The sequence below is a fragment of the Meles meles genome, chromosome 2 (assembly GCF_922984935.1).
Source record: "Meles meles chromosome 2, mMelMel3.1 paternal haplotype, whole genome shotgun sequence".
Lineage (NCBI taxonomy): Eukaryota > Metazoa > Chordata > Mammalia > Carnivora > Mustelidae > Meles > Meles meles.
The window spans coordinates 89,048,217-89,067,041 of NC_060067.1; the positions used below are offsets into that span (position 1 = coordinate 89,048,217).

The 18,825-nt window shown below is 38.6% G+C and overlaps 1 protein-coding gene across 1 annotated transcript in view; it reads right to left on the bottom strand.

The window, feature by feature from the left end:
• The window catches only part of FGF2 (fibroblast growth factor 2), a 61,591-nt gene that overhangs the window by 9,934 nt on the left and 32,832 nt on the right, over positions 1-18,825 (bottom strand). The gene's annotated exons all lie outside the window — the stretch shown is intronic.

An 18,825-nucleotide genomic window follows, 5' to 3' on the forward strand; every position in this document is an offset into this window, starting at 1 on the left:
ACGTTTACTTGATATGAAGACAGGGGCAACCAGCTAATCCACTCGGGAGGGTTGGCAAGGTCGGGGGCCAGGGATGGGTGTCAATTAGATCATATCAGGGTGAGATGTAGAACCTCTAGAACATGAGTACCTCTAGAGACCCTTCTCACTCTAGTGTCAGTGAGAAGAGTGACAGAATGGAGAATGTTTTCCTTGATGTGCAGTTAGCCTCCACTTGGCCCTGTTAACTGCTTACACTGTTTTTAAAAAGTGAACATATTTTAAAGTACATAAAAATGTAGGGGCACCTGGGTGGCTCAGTCAGTTAAACCACCGACTCTTGGTTTCACTTCAGGTCAAACCGTCAAGGTCCTAGGATTGAGCCTGGCTTTAGGCGGGGAGTCTGCTTGTGGATTCTCTCACTCCCTCTGCCCGTCCCCCTGCTCGTGCTTTCTCTCCCTCTAATAAATAAATCTTTAAAAACAATAAAAGTACATGAAAATGTAAACTACTTGTGAGAACTTCCACACTACTGCCTAAATTTAAACTTTTTTTTTTAATATTTTATTTCTTTATTTGACAGAGAGAGAGGTCACAAGTAGGCAGAGAGGCAGGCAGAGAGAGGGGGAGAAACAGGCTCCCCACTGAGCAGAGAGCCCGATGCGGGGCTCGATCCCAGGACCCTGAGATCATGACCTGAGCCGAAGGCAGAGGCTTAAACCACTGAGCCACCCAGGCGCCCCTAAATTTAAACTTCTTAAAAGTTGTGGTTTTTTGTTTTTTTGAGAGAGAGAGAGCACGAGTGCACATGCCTGCAGGATGGTGGGGGAGGGGGAGGGGCAGATGAAGAGGGAGAGAATCTTAAGCAGACTCCACACTGAGTGCAGAGCCTGACCCAGACTCGATCTCAAGACCCTGAGCTCATGAACTGAGCCGAAATCAAGGCCCCACACTTAACCAGCTAAGTCACCTCAGTGCCCCTTTTAAGATATTTTTAACTAATTCTTCACAAATAAAATATAATCTAATTGATCACTATTATCTTTTGGTTTGTATTTCCTTGAGTTTCTACACATATTGTTTCTACCTTCCCCTTTAATACAATACCAATGCATTTATCTTTCTTTACAGATGGGTTGTGATGTATACCTATATATTTTTTTGCAAATATCTATCTCATGAAAAAACAAAATTCTCATACTTGATTTGCTTTTACAGTATTTTTAAAGATTTTCAGAATGTAAGATCCTGAAGATGATGACCTATTATACTGTGTTATCAATATTAAGCATATTATAGGGGAAAAAACAGATATTACAAGATTATGATTATTCCATGAGGATAATTATCTAGTTCAAATAAAAATGAACTTAACAGCTTCTGTTTTGCTATTCAGAGGTAGCATTGTCCTACCTAAATAATATTCTCTAAAATGTATTTTAGTTAACAGAGGTTACATAAAAAAGGAGGTTCTGGGGCTAAATAAATTTAGGAAATTCTTGGTTAAGCCAAGTTAACTCTTTATTGCCAAACTCAGACCTTTGCTACTTACAACCTGCATTATATATCTTAAAAATCACCATAAGGGGGTCAAGTATACATTGTTTATAAAATTTACCTGGTCTCAGAATGATTTTTTCATAGGCCATTATATGGCCTATGAACATATCTAGCTAGGACAGTCTTGAAAGCAGTAGAAAAGAAGCAGTCAATATTCAAATGTTTAGAAATTATAACATTAATCAAATAACATTAGAAACAAAGTAAGTTAATTTTCCCAGGTATTTCCAGGTATGAGTGGAATGGAACCGAACATGACATGAAAAAGCAAGGTTTGAAAAATTCTGGAATTATTAACTTTGTTAGATACTATTATGTCACTGTAATTACGTTTTAAAATTTTCTGTATCAGGCAGAGCAATCTACAGGTAAAACAAGACATAACATCTGGGATTAACTTTAAAATATTTTAGCAATCAAAAATAAATGAAATATTCTAGCAGACACTCAACTGTTTTTATAAAGTGGTCAGGATAAAAAAGATCCCGATTAACCTAAGTCAACAGTTATTAGAAGCATGGGAGTTTATTTTTCTATTTGCACTACTTACTTTATGAATGTTTGAGAATTTACATTTAAAGAAAAAAGCTATTGAATATTCAATGCCTGATTCTCCTCTGTGTACCAGTGACTCCTAGATTTCAGAGAGCATAGGATTAAATAAGTCTGCACTTACCAGGCAAAATTCTTCTACAGAATCTTAAAAGATAATATAAGGTAAAAGAAATATAATCAAAACATGAAAACTAAACAAAGAAGAGCATAAAGTCTTTTTCTTAACATCTCAGAGTGTAAAAAATAAGCTTTATTTGTAATAAATAAAATCAAAATTATCTTAATGAGTATGACCAAACCTTGTATACAGTTCTAAAGTGATCCGGATAAGCCATATTAATTATGAATATATTTGTATCTCTTTTTAACTCAGAAGGCTACATAAATGCTCACAAGGCAAGATTGCATAATCACTATACTTTCTTTTGGTGCTTTATCAATAAAGTGTAGCCTATCTGTAGGTCACCATCATTAAGTGTGTATTACTGGCCATAAGAGAGTTTATGTATATTAATGTGGGGCCAATACCAGCTACTCAATACCTAAAGCAAATGCCATCATTCATTTACTCATTGACCTTTCACAGATTCCTTGGGTTTTCCACACTAGGCGATTATCGCTCAATAAGCCACTAAAAAATAAACATTAACTGTAGATGCTCAAAAAAATGTTTCCATTGCCATATAATTATAAAAAATACACTTTAAAAATAACCACAGCCTAAAACAAGCTGTATAAGCCATAAACGCATGAATTTTCTTTAAAAGCCCATTAAAGCTGAGATGCAAAGTAACCTAAATGAACTATTTTTCACATACAAATGATCCCTTCCCAAAAAAGAGATGTCTAACTGCTTTTATCTCTGACAGGAGAAAGAATAAACCTGCCAAAAGGGAAGTATGGAGAAACCAGCTGAAACTTTATTAACTTTTAACAGCTGTTGATGTGAGGAATTAGAGTTCTGAAGAGCTCTAATGAAAGAACAACTCCATACCCACCTGTGAGTTCTCTTTCACAGAGTTTGCACTTAGTACACAACCACCACACATCAAAGGCTGGTACAAAACAGAAGGGCTGAGAAATATTCCTGAAGTACCCCCCAGGCCTTTGCTGACTGCAAAGCAGCAGTTCCTTGAAGGCTAGGAGCAGGACAATCTCTGAGTAAGAGCCCTCTGACAAGCACTGAGCCTTCACCAAATGCAAAGCAGGATCAAGAGAGATCTTCCAAGGCAAGCCAGGGGTTGAGTTCAAGAGCAAGACTAACTCCTGACCTACCCAAACAGTTGGTAGCTGGGCTATAAGGCAAAATAGAATACAAAAAACTATTCAATTAACCCACAAGAAGGAAGGAAAAGAAATACTGGACAAAGAACAGATGGGGAAATTAGAAAACAAATTCCAGGATGGCAGATTAAACCCAACATTATCAATAATTACACTAAATGTAAAAAAAACCTTTACATTTAAGGGAAAAAACTGTCAACATGATAAAGCAAAACTCAACTGTGTTGTTTATAAGAAAGGCACTTTAAATACAAAGACAAAGGCAGGGTGAAAGTAAAAATGGGGGGGAATGCACACCCTAAGTATAAGAATACTGTTATGTCATTATTAATATCTGACAATGTGGACTTCAAGGCAAGTAATATGGAAATGAAGAAGTGATTGCATGATGATAAGAGGTCAGATACACCAAGAAGACATAATAATCTTAGATGTGTAGCACCTAATAATAGAATCCTAAAATATCTTAAGCAAAAATTGACTAAATCAATAAGAATATGGAATGTATGAATAACATTATCTACCAACTGGGGCACGTGGGTGGCTCAGTGGGTTAAGCCTCTGCCTTCAGCTCGGGTCATGGTCTCAGGGTCTTGGGATTGAGCCCTGCAGTGCACTCTCTGCTCAGCGGGGAGCCTGCTTCCCCCTCTCTCTGACTGCCTCTCTGCTTACATGTGATCTCTCTCTGTCAAATAGATAAATAAAATCTTTTAAAAAATTATCTACCAACTTGACCTTTTTCTTTTTACATCATGTAGCTTTCATTCACCTGAAACTTTATTCTCTTAACATCAGTCATTTGAAAACTGTGCAAAAAAAAATTTAACTGCCAGCGTTGTAAGCTCTCCTAGGCTTATTTGAATAGTGAAGTTGAGTTGTTCAAATCAGTTAACTCCAGCTGACAAGTTTTTTTCTAAAGTCACTATAACACTAAGTAATATCAAAGGCTCTTACCCTGAACTATTGGTGCTCCTGGTTCCTTAATTTTTTTTTCAAAGATTTTATTTATTTGACAGAGATCACAAGTAGGCAGAGAGGCAGGCAGAGAGAGGAAGGGAAGCAGGCTCCCCGCTGAGCAGAAAGCCCGATGCGGGGCTCGATCCCAGGACCCCAAGATCATGACCTGAGCTGAAGGCAGAGGCTTTAACCCACTGAGCCACCCAGGCGCCCCCTGGTTCCTTTATTTTTAACAGTCTATAATAATGCATATATGATACAATTCATTTAAAATGTACATACAATTCAATGATTTTAGTATAGTCAGAGTTGTGCAACCATTACTACAATCAATTTTAGAACATTTTCATCATCCCATACCCATGCCCCTTAGTACTCACCTCCCATGTTCCCAGACACCACCATCCCCAGGCCTAGGCTACCACTAAGCTACTTCCTGTCTCTATAGATTTTCCTATTCTGGATATTTCATATAAATGGAGTCATGCAATATATGGTCTTTTATGACTGACTTCTTTCACTTAGCATAAGGTTTTCAAGGTTCATCCATGTGGTAGCCATTACTTAATTCCTTTTTTTTGCCAAATAACATTCCATTGAATTGATGAACCACATTTGATTTACCTCCGTTGGTTGATGAACATTTGTTTTGTCTTCAATTTTGGGCTACTATGAATTATACTGCTATGAACATGCTACAGAAGCAAGATTTTGGGAAGACATATTTACATTTCTTCTGGATATACACCAAAAATTCAAATTACTAAGTCATATGGTGACTATGGTTAATCAGTTAGGAATTATTGGACTTTTCAAAGCAACCATTTTACATTCCCACTAGAAATTGAGGGTTCCAGTTTCTCCACATCCAGACCACATTTGTTATAGTTTGTGTTTTGGGTTTTTGTTTTTGGTAGGTTTTTTTTCTCTGTTTTTCTGTTTCTGTTTCTATTATAGCCAACTATATACCTCATAGTTTTGAAATGCATTTTTCTGATGGGTAATGATAATAGGCATCTTTTACTGTACTCTTTGGTTGTTTGTATATCTTCTTCAGAGATATATCTATTCAGATCCTTGGCTCATTTTTAAATTACGTTGTCTTTTTTATCACTGAGTTGTTAAGGCACAATTACTCTAGACACAAATCCTTAATCAGATATCTAATTTGCAAATATTTTCTCCCATCCTCTGGGTTGAATTTCCACTCTCTTGATGTTGTCCTTTGAAGTAGAAACACTTTTAATTTTCATGAAATTCAATTTATCAATTTTGTTATTATTTGTACTTTTATTGTCCTAGCTAAGAAACCACTGCATAATCCAAGGTCATGAATGAAGATTTACAACTAAGCTTTTCTACTAGAGGTTTAGTTTTACCTTATCCATTTTAGGTTTTGATCCATTTTGAGTTAACTTTTGTATGAGGGATGAAAATCCAACTTCACTCTTTTACATGTGAATATGCCACCAAAATGACACTTAAAGATCACCCAAACAAAATATACATTCTTTTTAAGGAATACTCCCAAGAATAAATTATATATTGGCCATAAAACAAGTCTCAATACATTTAAAATGATTAAAAATCAAATAAAGTAGTATATTAGAAATTAGTAACAGTAAGTTATCTAGAAAATCCCAATAGTTAGAGACTAAGCAATACATTAAAAAAGAGAGAGAGAAGAAACACAACCACATATAAATGCAAGGGAAATTAGAAAATATTTCCCAATTGCCTGATAATATAAACTCAACATGCTTAAAGGGAAAGCTACAGCTTTAGATATTTATATTAAAAAAGCAAAAATTGTGAGAATCAAAGCTTCTAGGATGAGAACTAGAAAAAGATCTTTTTTTGCCATATTGCTACTTTATGTTATATATTTAATTCCAGTTAAGATAGTGTTATATTAGTTTCAGGTGTATGGTATAATAATTTAGCAGTTCCATACATTACCCTGTGCTCATCACAAGTGTGCTCCTTAATCCCCATCACCTACCCATCCCCCCACTCACGTCCCCTCTGGTAACCAGATTGTTCTCTATTATTAGTAACAACTACAGGGGCGCCTGGGTGGTTCAGTGGGTTAAAGCCTCTGCCTTCGGCTCAGGTCATGATCTCAGGGTCCTGTTTTATGTGGTTTTCTGTATCAATGATAAATATATGCTATTTTTAAAAATCCACTGCATTAAAAGACCTTTTTAAACTGGGCCTTGGACACTGATTTAACCCAGATCATTTCAGCAAGCTGAAGACCACTCACAATATTAAGTTTTTGGATACACATAAGTCAACAATTTTGATAAACATAAACTTTTGGTGGCTTTCTAATGTTGATATTAAATCCAGTAAAATGAACTTGGAAAAACTGTGCTATCAAACTCGTTTTTTTTTCCTGTATACCAAAAAACAAAATAATACAAAAAACTCAAAAGCTGTAAACCACAAAATTGAAGGATCTTATCACCAGGTGAGACCTTAGTGGTCAATTAGTCCCATCATTATACAGCTACATTTTAAATCTCATCTACAATATCCAAGAGAAATAGCCATCTTGCTTTCACTTGAAAATCTTCAGCAAAGGAAAATTTACAATCTCCCTAAAATGATTTGGCTACGTTAGCAAAGGAAAAGAAACTCTGATTATCCTAAATAAACCACTCAAATGTCCAAGTGCTCGGATTATTAGCACTTGACAATTTATCTATGCAATATAACCAAAAAACCAAATTATTATTCCAGGGTTATTGCCACTGCTCAGAATATTTTGGAACTCCTTTGGAATTTCCCCCAGAATTTGTATTGTTTTCTTTTGAATATCCTCAAGGATGATAAATCTTAAAATCATAAATACCAATTTGTTAGAGCTGTAAAGGACTTCGGAGATCTTCTAGGGTACCCTTCTCATTTATAAATCAGGAAGCTGACATTTAGAGAGTTCTGTCTCTGTTGAAAGATATCATTCTTGGAAACAGTCAAGTCTGTGTTTCCAAGAATGGTGAATATGTTTATTCATTCATTCAATAAACATTTATTAGTAACAGTTATGTGCCAGGTACTGTGCTAAGCAATAGGAAGCACAAAGCAAAATACAACATCGTTCTTTGACCGTGATGAACATACAGTATAGTCAAGGAGAAGAGCAATGGTATACAGACAAATAACCAAACAAGCTCCATACTTTAAGTGCCAGGAGAGAAATACAAACTACCTTGAGAGTTCTCAGAAGTAGCTATAACTCAGGCTAGGAAGTTAAAGGTTTCCTGGAAACAGCGACAACTGACTGGAGACCAAGGAAATTAGCAGGAGTTGGCCAGAAAAAGAGAGCAGGAAAAACAACAACAAAAAAATCCATATACAACTTCCAAAGAAGTAAGAGAAGAAAACAGTATATCCAAGGGCCGTCAGGTGATGGGTAGAGCTAGCACGGAGAGTGAGGGTGTTGTATGTGCTGCGGAAAAGGGCATCATGGGACAAGACGGGATGGAAAGGCCAGAATCTCTGAATAATGTGTTAAGGAGTTTGATAGTGTGATAGTGTGAAATGATGAGAGCTTTTAACGAAATAGAATGGAGAGAAGCTGATAAATATGTGAGAAATGAAGGAAATAGAATTAATAGCAGACATAAAGGGAGTGAAAGGAATGGAGGTGAGAGAAGGCAGAGAAGGAAGGAAAGGGAAAAAGAGGAAGGAAGAAAGGGAGGGAAGAATTCAGAATGAGTCCCAGGTTTCTCTATCTTGGATAACTGGGAGATCATGAAGATGGGAAATGCAAGATGGGGGACAAGAGAAGACAATGAGATGGGCTCCCTTAAGACATATTGGAAGTCTGTGGAAAATCCAGGTAGCGATATCCCGAAGACAGTCATGTGAACCTGGAGATCAAAAAAGAAATCTATACTAGAAATCAAGATTTGGTAATTGTAGCAAACAAGTGACTGTGGGGCACAGAGGATACACCTAATCCACACAAGGAGATATAAAATGGATGAGAGCCTCCAGAACAATGTATAGTAGGCGTGGATTAAGAACAAAGGATACATTGGGGCGCCTGGGTGGCTCAGTGGGTTAAGCCTCTGCCTTCGGCTCAGGTCATGATCTCAGGGTCCTGGGATCGAGCCCCGCATCAGGCTCTCTGCTCGGCGGGGAGCCTGCTTCCTCCTCTCTCTCTCTGCCTGCCTCTCTGCCTACTTGTGATCTCTCTCTCTGTCAAATAAATAAATAAAATATTTAAAAAAAAAAAAAAAGAACAAAGGATACAATCTTGGGAAGGACCAACATTTCTAGGGGAGTAGAGTATGTAGAGTAAGTAGAGCCTGGGTAACAGGGGTCAGCCCAAGCGCACAGGAAGGTATACCTGATACCTACGGCATGCATGCATGCATGCGTATACACACACAGAAACTAAGGGACAAAACTTTTATTCTTTGAAGGTGATAAAATTTTCTACATTAAAAATCAAAGATTAAATGCAATGTGATATTCTGGACTGGATCCTGGAACAGAAAAAGGACATTAGTGGAAAAAAATGGTAGAATCCAAATAAAGCTTGTGTTTAGTTAACAGTAATGTTTCAGTATCTTTTTTTTTTTTTGACAAAAGTGCCACAGTTATGTAAGAAGTTAACCTTAGGGAAAGCTGGGTGAAGGGAAGGGTATAGGAGAACTCTAAAAATCTTTGCAACTCTTCCGTAAATCTCAGATTAGTTCTAAATAATGTGTTCTAAATGTCAAAATAAAATACAAGTAAACCATTGGAAATAGTTCAGCAAGACAGCTTGATATAAAATATATAAAAATCAATTGAGTTTCTATAACACAACAAACTGATAGAACATGTAATTATTTCTTTAAAAGATACCATTTGTGATAATAACTAAAGGTTCCTAGGACACTATTATGGAGAACATTATAAAACTTTATCAAGTCATTTTCAAAAGACTTAAAAGGGGAGGTATGAATGCTTATAAATGGGAAGACTCACTAAGACTCACTATAATGAAGATGTCACTTCTCCCCCCAAATAGTCCATAAATTTAATGGAACCCCAAGGGAGTAGTTAGTGGTAGAAAACCAGGAAGAGTAAAAAGCAACTGAAAGGGGGCACCTGAGTGGCTCAGTGGGTTAAAGTCTCTGCCTTCGGCTCAGGTCATGATCCCAGGGTCCTGGGATCAAGCCCTGCATCAGGCTCTCTGCTCAGCAGGGAGCCTGTTTCTTTCTCTCTCTGCCTGCCTTTCTGCCTACTTGTGATCTCTGTTTGTCAAATAAACAAAATCTTAAAAAAAAAAAAAAAAACCAACTGAAGACATAACTCAAGTGGGACCTTCAAATAAGGTCAAATGGTACAAAAGGAGATGGCTAACATGACTGAAAAGAATTCACTGGATTTAACCACAGTAAGAATTTGGAACAGTGAATGCAAACAACTTCTTTAAGAAGTTTTCTATTGGCAACTGCACAGTGTTTCTTAGATGGGCTAGCATTAATGTTATTTTTCATTTAAATAATTTGAAATGGAAGCAAACAGAAACTCTCAATACATGAAGATAATCAGAAAGCAGGCGTCTAAGGACACCTGGGTGACTCAGTCATTAAGTGCTGACTCTTGATTTCTGCTCGGGTCATGATCTCAGGATCATCAGATTGAGCCGCGCATTGGGCTCTGTGCTGGGGATGAAGCCTGCTTAAGATTCTCTTGTGCTGTATTAGTAGTCTGCAGATGACAGGTACTCCTATTTCCCAGCATCCTCATCGCAGAACACTAAACATATTTTCACTTCTTACTCATTCAAAACAAACTTTAACACTTAAAACTGAGTGATAGAATGTTTTAGCTTTCCACTAGAAATATATTTTTGAGTCAAAAATATGTTGGTTGGGGAGCCTGGGAGGCTCAGTTGGTTAAGTGTCTGCCTTCGACTCATGTCCTGGGATGGAATCCTGCATCTGGCTCTCTGCTCAGCAGGGAGCCTGCTTCTCCCTCTCCCTCTGCCTGTCACTCTGACTACTTGTGTTCTCTCTGTCAAATAAATTTTTAAAATATTTTGAAAAATACATTGGAATCATCCAATTTAATGCTGAAGACCAGGCACTAAGAACTTTTTTTTTTTTTTAAATATAGATTGCTGACAAAGAAGCCTAGGTAACACAAGAAACTCATTTGATGAAAATGAAAAATTTTAAATCTCCATATATACATGGAGTACTTGAGGTAACAATCAACAAAGATCAACAACCTACATTTTATTTCTTCCTTTTGATGTGAACACGAACAACTAACAAGTTCCACACAGCCCCTCCCATTAAACTTTCATTTTTTATTGTTTCCTTTTGTCTTTCATCCCAGAACCCAAAACCCATACACCATTTTCTTCACAACTTAACTGAATGTTAAAATTGATAGATAATGGGATGCCTGGGTGGCTCAGTCATTGAAGCCTCTGCCTTTGGCTCCCGTCATGATCCCAGGGTCCTCAGACTGAGTCCCACATCAGGCTCCTTGTTCAGCAGGGAGCCTGCTTTTCCCTCTACCTGCTCTGCCTGTTCTGCCTGATCTTCTACAGATCTCCATGCTCCTGCTGACAAATAAATAAAATCTTTTAAAAAAATAAAAATAAAAGTTATAGATAAGAACATGTGGCACACAGATGGTTCACTAAAATTCTCAGCAACTCTTCAGTTTGCAAAGAAGTTTAAATGGAATATAATATGAGAGAAAGAAAAATAAGAAGGAAGAAAAGAAGGGCAGGAAGAACCTCAGAAATCTCTGAGTTCCTTCATTACTACTCAGTCAGGACATGGCTTTATGAGCCCAATAATATTGACTCTTATATCCATAAAGTAAAAATTGTTTTTATTATGTGTCAATAATGATAAAAACATTTAAAATCATTTAAATAAAAATAAGTGAAATATATTATGTCTAAAATACCAAATTTCTTTCCATAATTATTTTGCTTCTACCCTATACTATTTAATTTCCACAATTATAAAAAATTAAAAATGTACAGCTGATTTATGCCAAAGAGGGGGCTATCACAAGCAATTTTAATCCATAAAAACCTACAAAAAGCAATTTCTTCCAATATCTCCTCAACTGGATGTCATACTTCATTTCATGACTTAAAATGGAAGCAGTCAAGCTAGCTGAGCTACACGTAAGAGCAAGTATAACACCAGGCCCAAAAGGTGGGAGACAGACAGCAACTGGTTTTACTTCTATAGTGGCACCAGATAATTGAGTCAGACTGACAGCAAGAAAGAAAAGACTACTTGGCATCCTGAGGCATTCCAGAAGTTCCAAGCATAATACAGGGTCAAAGCAGAGCTGCAGGTAACTTCAAAGATGGAGAGAAAAGGAAAGAGTCCGCAGTCTCAGTGTTCCTCAGTCAACAGTCACAACAGGTTGATAGGTAGAGAAAACATCTTCCCACACCCTTCCCACAGCTGCCAGAACCTCCAGAGAGTATCTGACTGTCTCAGCATCAGGAAAAGGGCTGAACTGCTCGGCCACCAAGGACAATTCTCAGCTGGCTTTGTGGAGGTAGCATAATCAGGCAGGAAAATTCCATCAACCATTGGCAGGGGCATTTTCTGGCAAGAATAGCTGCACTACTGAGGTCTCAGTAATCTGGATTTCAGGAGCCCACACTGCCTCCTGGCAGAGCAACACAAAACATCCATGACAGCACGCATGTAGAAATATATGCTTCCACCTACAGAACTCATCAACTCTATGTAAGTGTTCAATGGTCTTTTCTCTCTAGAGTCAAACAGTTAGAGAAATGTTTCTAAAAAAATAAGTTGGACACAAAATTGTAGAAATGGAGGGCAGACTGGTAGTTTCCAGAGGTGGGGGTGAGGCATTGAATGTGGTTATAAAAGGACAACCCAAGAAATCCTTGTAATGGTGGAAATGTTCTGTATCGACTGTGTCAAAGTCAATATCCTGGTGTGGCATCATACTACGGTACTACAAGACATTACAATTGGGGAAAATTGAGTGAAGAGTACATAGAATCTCTCTGTATTGCTCCTTACGACTGAATGTGAATCTATCATTACCTCAAAATACGTAAAATTAATTTTAAAAAGTCAGCTTAGTTAAAAATCTCAACTAGTTTAATAATTAACATTTGATACAGGTATTTTAAAATACATAGAATTATTTGAGGGGAAAAATAAAAGTCAAAGAATATCAAGAAAATACAAGCCTCCAGACATTATTTTTACTAAAACTTCAATTTCTGTGGTAAAATAGAAATGGAAGAAATTGAGAACCCAGAGGTAGTACAGTCCATAGACAAAATAACTGGCCTCCACAGTACATGGGTATTTTGATTCTACAACTTACTGTCAACTATGAGCTCAGTCCTATCTGGGCACATGGAATAAAACACAATACAGCTGACCCCTGAACAGCACAGGTTTGAACCATGTGGTTCCTCTTATACACAGAGTTTTCACAGTACAGCACTGGAAATGTATTTTCTCTTCCTTATGATTTTCTTAACATTTTCTTTCCTCTAACTTACTTCGAGAACAAAGTATACAAAAACATGCAACATATAAAATGGGTGTTAATTGACTGTTTATGTTATCGGTCAGACTTCTGATTCACCATAAGCTCTTCATAGTTAGGGTTTCGGGCAGTTAAAAGTTATATCCAGGTTTTGACTGTCAGGTGGGGGGTCAGCACCTCTAACTTCCATGGTGTTCAATGTCAACTGCATTTTACAACATAAAAACCTTATATAAAGTTTCATTTAATATTAAATTTTAATTTTAACCTAATAATCGTGGGGAAAATACACAAGATGATTCAAAGAGGAATCAGTATTTGAAAATTCTTTTTTGTTGTTGTTAGCTTTTACTACTTATCAAATTATTCAGAGGCTGATTATGTGGCCTGTGGGCTATTCTGCAACCACGGGTTCTCCATTTTTTCCATTCTCTTTTCGCAGCCTCTGAATACTTCCACTGAAAGGTGAGGATACAGGGTCAGAAGAAAGAAATATGCTCATGTCTCACTTGTGCTACTTGTTTGTGGTCATATTAAAACATTAGGTGGGGGGTGGGGGCGCCTGGGTGGCTCAGTGGATTAAGCCGCTGCCTTCCGCTCAGGTCATGATCTCAGGGTCCTGGGATCGAGTCCCGCATCAGGCTCTCTGCTCAGCAGGGAGCCTGCTTCCCTCTCTCTCTCTCTGCCTGCCTCTCTGTCTACTTGTGATCTCTCTCTGTCAAATAAACAAATAAAATCTAAAAAAAAAAAAAAAAAAAATTAGGTGGGGGAAGAGGTACAAAGACAAGACAAAAATTTTTTTGTGTGCCTCACATAAGCTGAATGCCTACAGATTTTCATATTTTTCATTAGCAAAAGAACTCCAAGAACTGCTCTGGTGAATACAGAACATGTGATACCTTCACATTTCTTTGTATCTCCTACAACATCTAGTGAGCTAGCAGGAAGCTCACTGGGCCCTGTGGCAGGCGTCTGTGCTACTTGTGAGAAGACTTTTTCCAGCAGAGGCCTTCGGAAGCTCTAGAAGAGCTGCTCTGTTTTTGGAGGCCAGTAGCAGACAGGCCCTGGAGGAAGTCAATATCCTAACATGGAACAGATAGTTGAAAGACCTTCAGTCAGGGTCGGCCACTGCTACAGCTGAGAAACATTTTCACTGAGAAACAACTGCTGATGTTCCTAAATTTTCGTTCTATAATACAAATCAGTTCTTGAAAAGTCCTTGACCTCTTTGGTTTGTCTCAGAAAAACAGAGTTCAGCATTCAAGGAACACTATGAAAAATGAAAACACTTGTACTAAAAGCAGGGTAGCCAACTCAAAGGCCTACAGGGACCATGCAAGTAACACAGAACAGTGCATCAGCTTGAGTGATGAGATGAAGGGGAGTCGGGAGGAGTGGGGTCAGTCAGGGACCATGGACTACAGGACCCATGTCCCCAGCTAGTGGGGCAGCCACTACTTGGTATCAGCCAAATACAGTTTGAATCTCCACTACTCCCCCATCTCCTTCTTTCTCCCTTCCCTCACTCCCTCCCATCTCCCTTCTCTCTCTCTCCCCGCTCCCCCCACCCCACACACATGGTCTATGACAGTAATTTGATTTGGCTTGTGGGTCACCAATTTGAAATCCTTCTTCCCAAAGGCTATTAACCTGGTTGGAGTACCCAGAAATCACAAACAGCTCATCTAAGATTCACAGTAAAAATATAAGCTGCCACAAGCAAGTGTTTTTGCCCTCAATCCAACATACCCAAGAGATGGAGCACCTCCTGATGACAGTCTTTTCTTGGTGATTCTTTCTCTTTTTGAAATGCTTCTTGGATGATGTGAGAAAGCCTGAGGTTTCTCTCAGAGTTAAGTGCCCCATGGAGATAACACAACCAGCTTGGCTGGTCAGTCACCTCCCCTGCCCCCCAGGGTAAGTACCAGTGAGCTGGGCTGTTTGTGTTCCTGGCACCTCTTTCTGGACTAAAGAGTTCACAGTCATCTATAAAAATCATACAATTCAGGCAGCTCCAGAACAGAAAACAGAGTAGCAAGTGTGTGCCTGGGAAAGGAGGAGCTTGGTGGGGAGGAGAGCCAAGTAGGGGCACAGGGTGGAGAAGGGAAGCTGCCCAGAGTGTTCCAGTTATTCAACTTCGCTCTCCCACACAGTCATTCTATTTGACTGGTAAAATCATTAGGAAAACACCTTTCAAAGCAGGCTTAAGACAAGAGAGTTTTATTTGACTCTCATGAAAATAGCCCAGGCAGCACGTCTCCCAATCAGTGACGAGCAGTACTACAGCCTCTACTCTGGAAAACCTTGATTCCAGCCAAGAGTTCAAGGCCCATCTCCAAAACTTCTGAGGAGGCCCTCCCAAGGAAAATTCTTCCCTGCATCCCCTGCATGACATAGCTGGGTGGATTTAGCAGGAAGCTGGAAACAGCTCTTTTGCCTGAAAGTCTCTAGGAAGAAACAGGGCCTCTTCTTGAGTAGCGCTGAGAACTTAGAAGAAAATAGATCACAGTTAAAGAAGATCATGGCTCCACCTCCAAGAATGTCCCTGCACTGAGGTCCAAGTTAATAAAGTTACGTGGAGTACTCTGCGTTCTCTAAAATAGGATATTTGAAATTAATGGTTAAAAGCTGGAAGAGTGGGAAAAATTCTTCAAAGTGTTCGCCATATCCAGGGCACCTGGGTGGCTCAGTGGGTTAAAGCCTCTGCCTTCGGCTCAGGTCATGATCCCAGGGTCCTGGGATCAAGCCCCGCATCGAGCTGTCTGCTCAGCGGGGACTCTGCTTCCCCTCCTTCTCTCTGTGCCTGCCTCTCTGCCTGCTTGTGATCTCTGTCAAGTAAATAAAAATAAATAAATAGGTAAATCTTTAAAAAATAAAAATAAAAAAGTGTTTGCCATATCCTTACACAGTATCTCGATTACTGAAGTTAAATACTTTGACTGGTTGCACAAAAATACTATACCCTGGGATGGAAATGAATGTATCAAAATAATTCAGTGAATAATTGAATATGTTAAACCTCCTTAGGGTTAACGTCTTTCTATGTTTATCATTTTAAAAATGTTATTTCCTCAAATGGACAGGAAGCTATTCAATCAACGCCCATTTTAAAAATGTTATCTGATCCAAAGGCTCATAGATCTAAAAAAGAAAAAAAACAAATACAATGGCTTTCTCTTCCCATGTTCCTAACTTGTTTTAAGGGCCCTATCCCTGAAGAGAAAAGTATGCTCACTGTGCGGTCTAACGATTGAAGCCTTCATTCCCCCCTAGCTTTGGTCTCAGTGTCTGGAGTACATGTATTGAGAGCTTAACAGATGTCTGTATTTCATGGTGAATTCATAAACCTAGGTTCTCTCTTCTTTTAATATATGAAAAATGCACCTTTTTGACTTTGTTGGTGCCTATTTACTTTAGACATGTCTGGATTTAACTGTCTTGTTTACACTCCGCATCTAACAAACATTTATCAAGCACTTACTGTGTACCAAGCCCGGCACTAGAACATACACCCTGTCACCACTGATAACAATAAAAAAGACTGTGGGGAAAAAAAAAGACTATGGCTGTATGATCCAACGGAGTCAGGAGTAGAGCAATGACCAAAAGACAGCCCAAGAGTTTTTTTTTAAATTAAGGAATTCCACTAAAAGGGATTTAATTTCGAGTCCCCTGAAATATTTGATTTCCCCCTTTTCCTATTCAAAAAAATACAAATGGCAACAATAAAATATCCTCCACTTTATCTCTTATTTTCAGAACTTTTTTTCTGTCTCCACATCGGCTCCCTCCATTCCTCTCTGTGTTCTAAAATATTTATAGTGTAGATGGACTTAAACATACTTTAAGTGTCTTCTCTCCTCACTCTCTGATTCTGGAGTGTGAATGACATACAATAGTAAAAAAGAAAAAAAGAAGTTATAGAAATAGAGTAAGGTCAGATAAACAAGGGCCTCAGAAACAAGCAAAAGGTTAGGTTAAGACAATAAGTAACACAATAAGAATGACTGGGGTGGCTGGGTGGCTCAGTCGGTTAAGCATCTGCCTTTGGCTCAGGTCATGATTCCAGGGTCCTGGGATGGAGTCCTGCATTGGGGTCCCTGCTTGGCCGGGAGTCTGCTTCTCCCTCTCCCTTTGCCCCTCCCCCTGATGTGTTCCCTCTTTGTCTCTCTGTGAAAGAAATAAAATAGAAATAAATAAAATCTTTAAAAAAAAAAGACAACCAGAATGATAAACATACTGCAGGTTCTTGAAAAGTAGTCTGAACTACTTTTAGTTCAGACTAAAAGAAGAGCCTAAAGAAAACCTAATTGAAAGGTTATTGGGGCTTTCACGTATAAGATAATAAGGATGTGGACTGTGATGGTGGCAATGAGGGGGCAAACAAAGGCATAAATGCCAGGGTTTCATGAAATTTTGGTTAAAAAAAAACAAGAAAGGGAAAAGTTGTGTTTAGGTTTCAACTTGAAAACATGAAAAGTGAAGTGAAATACCTTGGGAATAAAGTTGACAAAATAAGAATATCCAGTTTATGATCTAGCAGCAGCTCTATGCTCACCACAAAAAAAAAAAAAAAAAAAAAAAAAAGCAAATAAACAATGAATTGCTCATTTGATTGGAAGTGAGGTTAGTTAGATTCAAGCTAACAGAGTGACGTCCAAATGGAGACATTTTCCAGACAGCGGAGATTTTGAAACTGGCTGTGGTAGACTTATTTTGGTGGCTCCAATGAACCACACCTTTTGATAGTCATACCTTGTTGTAGCCTCTCTAACTTGTGTAGCCTCTCCCATACTGACTCTAGTCTGGGGCCACATTGACCGAATTTGGTCAATGGGACAGTAGCAAACATGATGTAAACAGCACTTACACACTGGAAACTTTGGTCATGACATCCAGCCACTCTGTAAAGAAGCCCAGATGGTCTCATGGAGAGACCACATGAAGACATAAAGAGATCCCCAGGCTTCCAGTTACCCCTGCCAAGGGGACAGACATGTAAGTAAAGCCTTTTTAGATATTCCTTACCCAGCCACCATTTGACTCCAGTTGCATGAGAAATCCCCAACTATACTAGCAGAAAAACCACCCCGCTGAACCACGTAATCATGAGAAATAACAAAATGGTTCTTTTAGGCCATTATGTTTTGAGATGTTTGTTAGACAGCAGTAGCTAACCACAGCACTGGAGGTAGAAGAGAGACAAGGGGGTAAAAGGGAGAATCAGAAACAATAACCTGTTCCCACTAACTTCCATTAGGGCTTCCTACGTGGCAGCATGATACTGAATACTCTGCCTGTGTCATTCGGTGTTAATATTCACAACAGTACTAACACAGTACCTCTTAGCAGCAAGGATCCCCACTAGGCAGATGGGTGCACTGGTATTTAAAGAAATTAAGCAACATATCCAAGATCATACAACTGTTCCTGGGTGGTGCAGTCAGTTAAGTGTCCGACTCTTGGTTTTGGTTCCGGTTGTGATCTCAGGATCATGAGATCGAGCCCTGTGTCAAGCTCTGCGCTCAGGGCAAAGTCTGCCTGGGATTCTCTGCTTCTCCCTCTGCCCCTCCCTTACTGCGTGCTCTCTCCAATAAATAAATCTTAAAAAAAAAAAAAAAAAAAAAAAAAAAGCAGAGCAGAGGCATAAACACAGATCTACCAGTTACCTGCACAAATGTGAAAGATGAATCCATGAGAATGACCTTAACAAAGAAATGAGAATAAAGACAAGTACTGAAGGTAGGGCTAGGGCTGGAAAGAATAATCACTTGACCACATTTTTAAATTTTTCTCTAATTTCAAGAATAGCTGCTCAACAGATTCTTGCTAAGGAATCAGTTTTAGCCCCTATTTAGAAGGTCAGTTCCTGCTTGTTCTACATCTGCACTTCCACTCTGATAACAGCAGTGGCTCCTAGAGCTACATTTAGAGCCACCTCTGGGCTCAGGGAGTCTGGCCTCACAT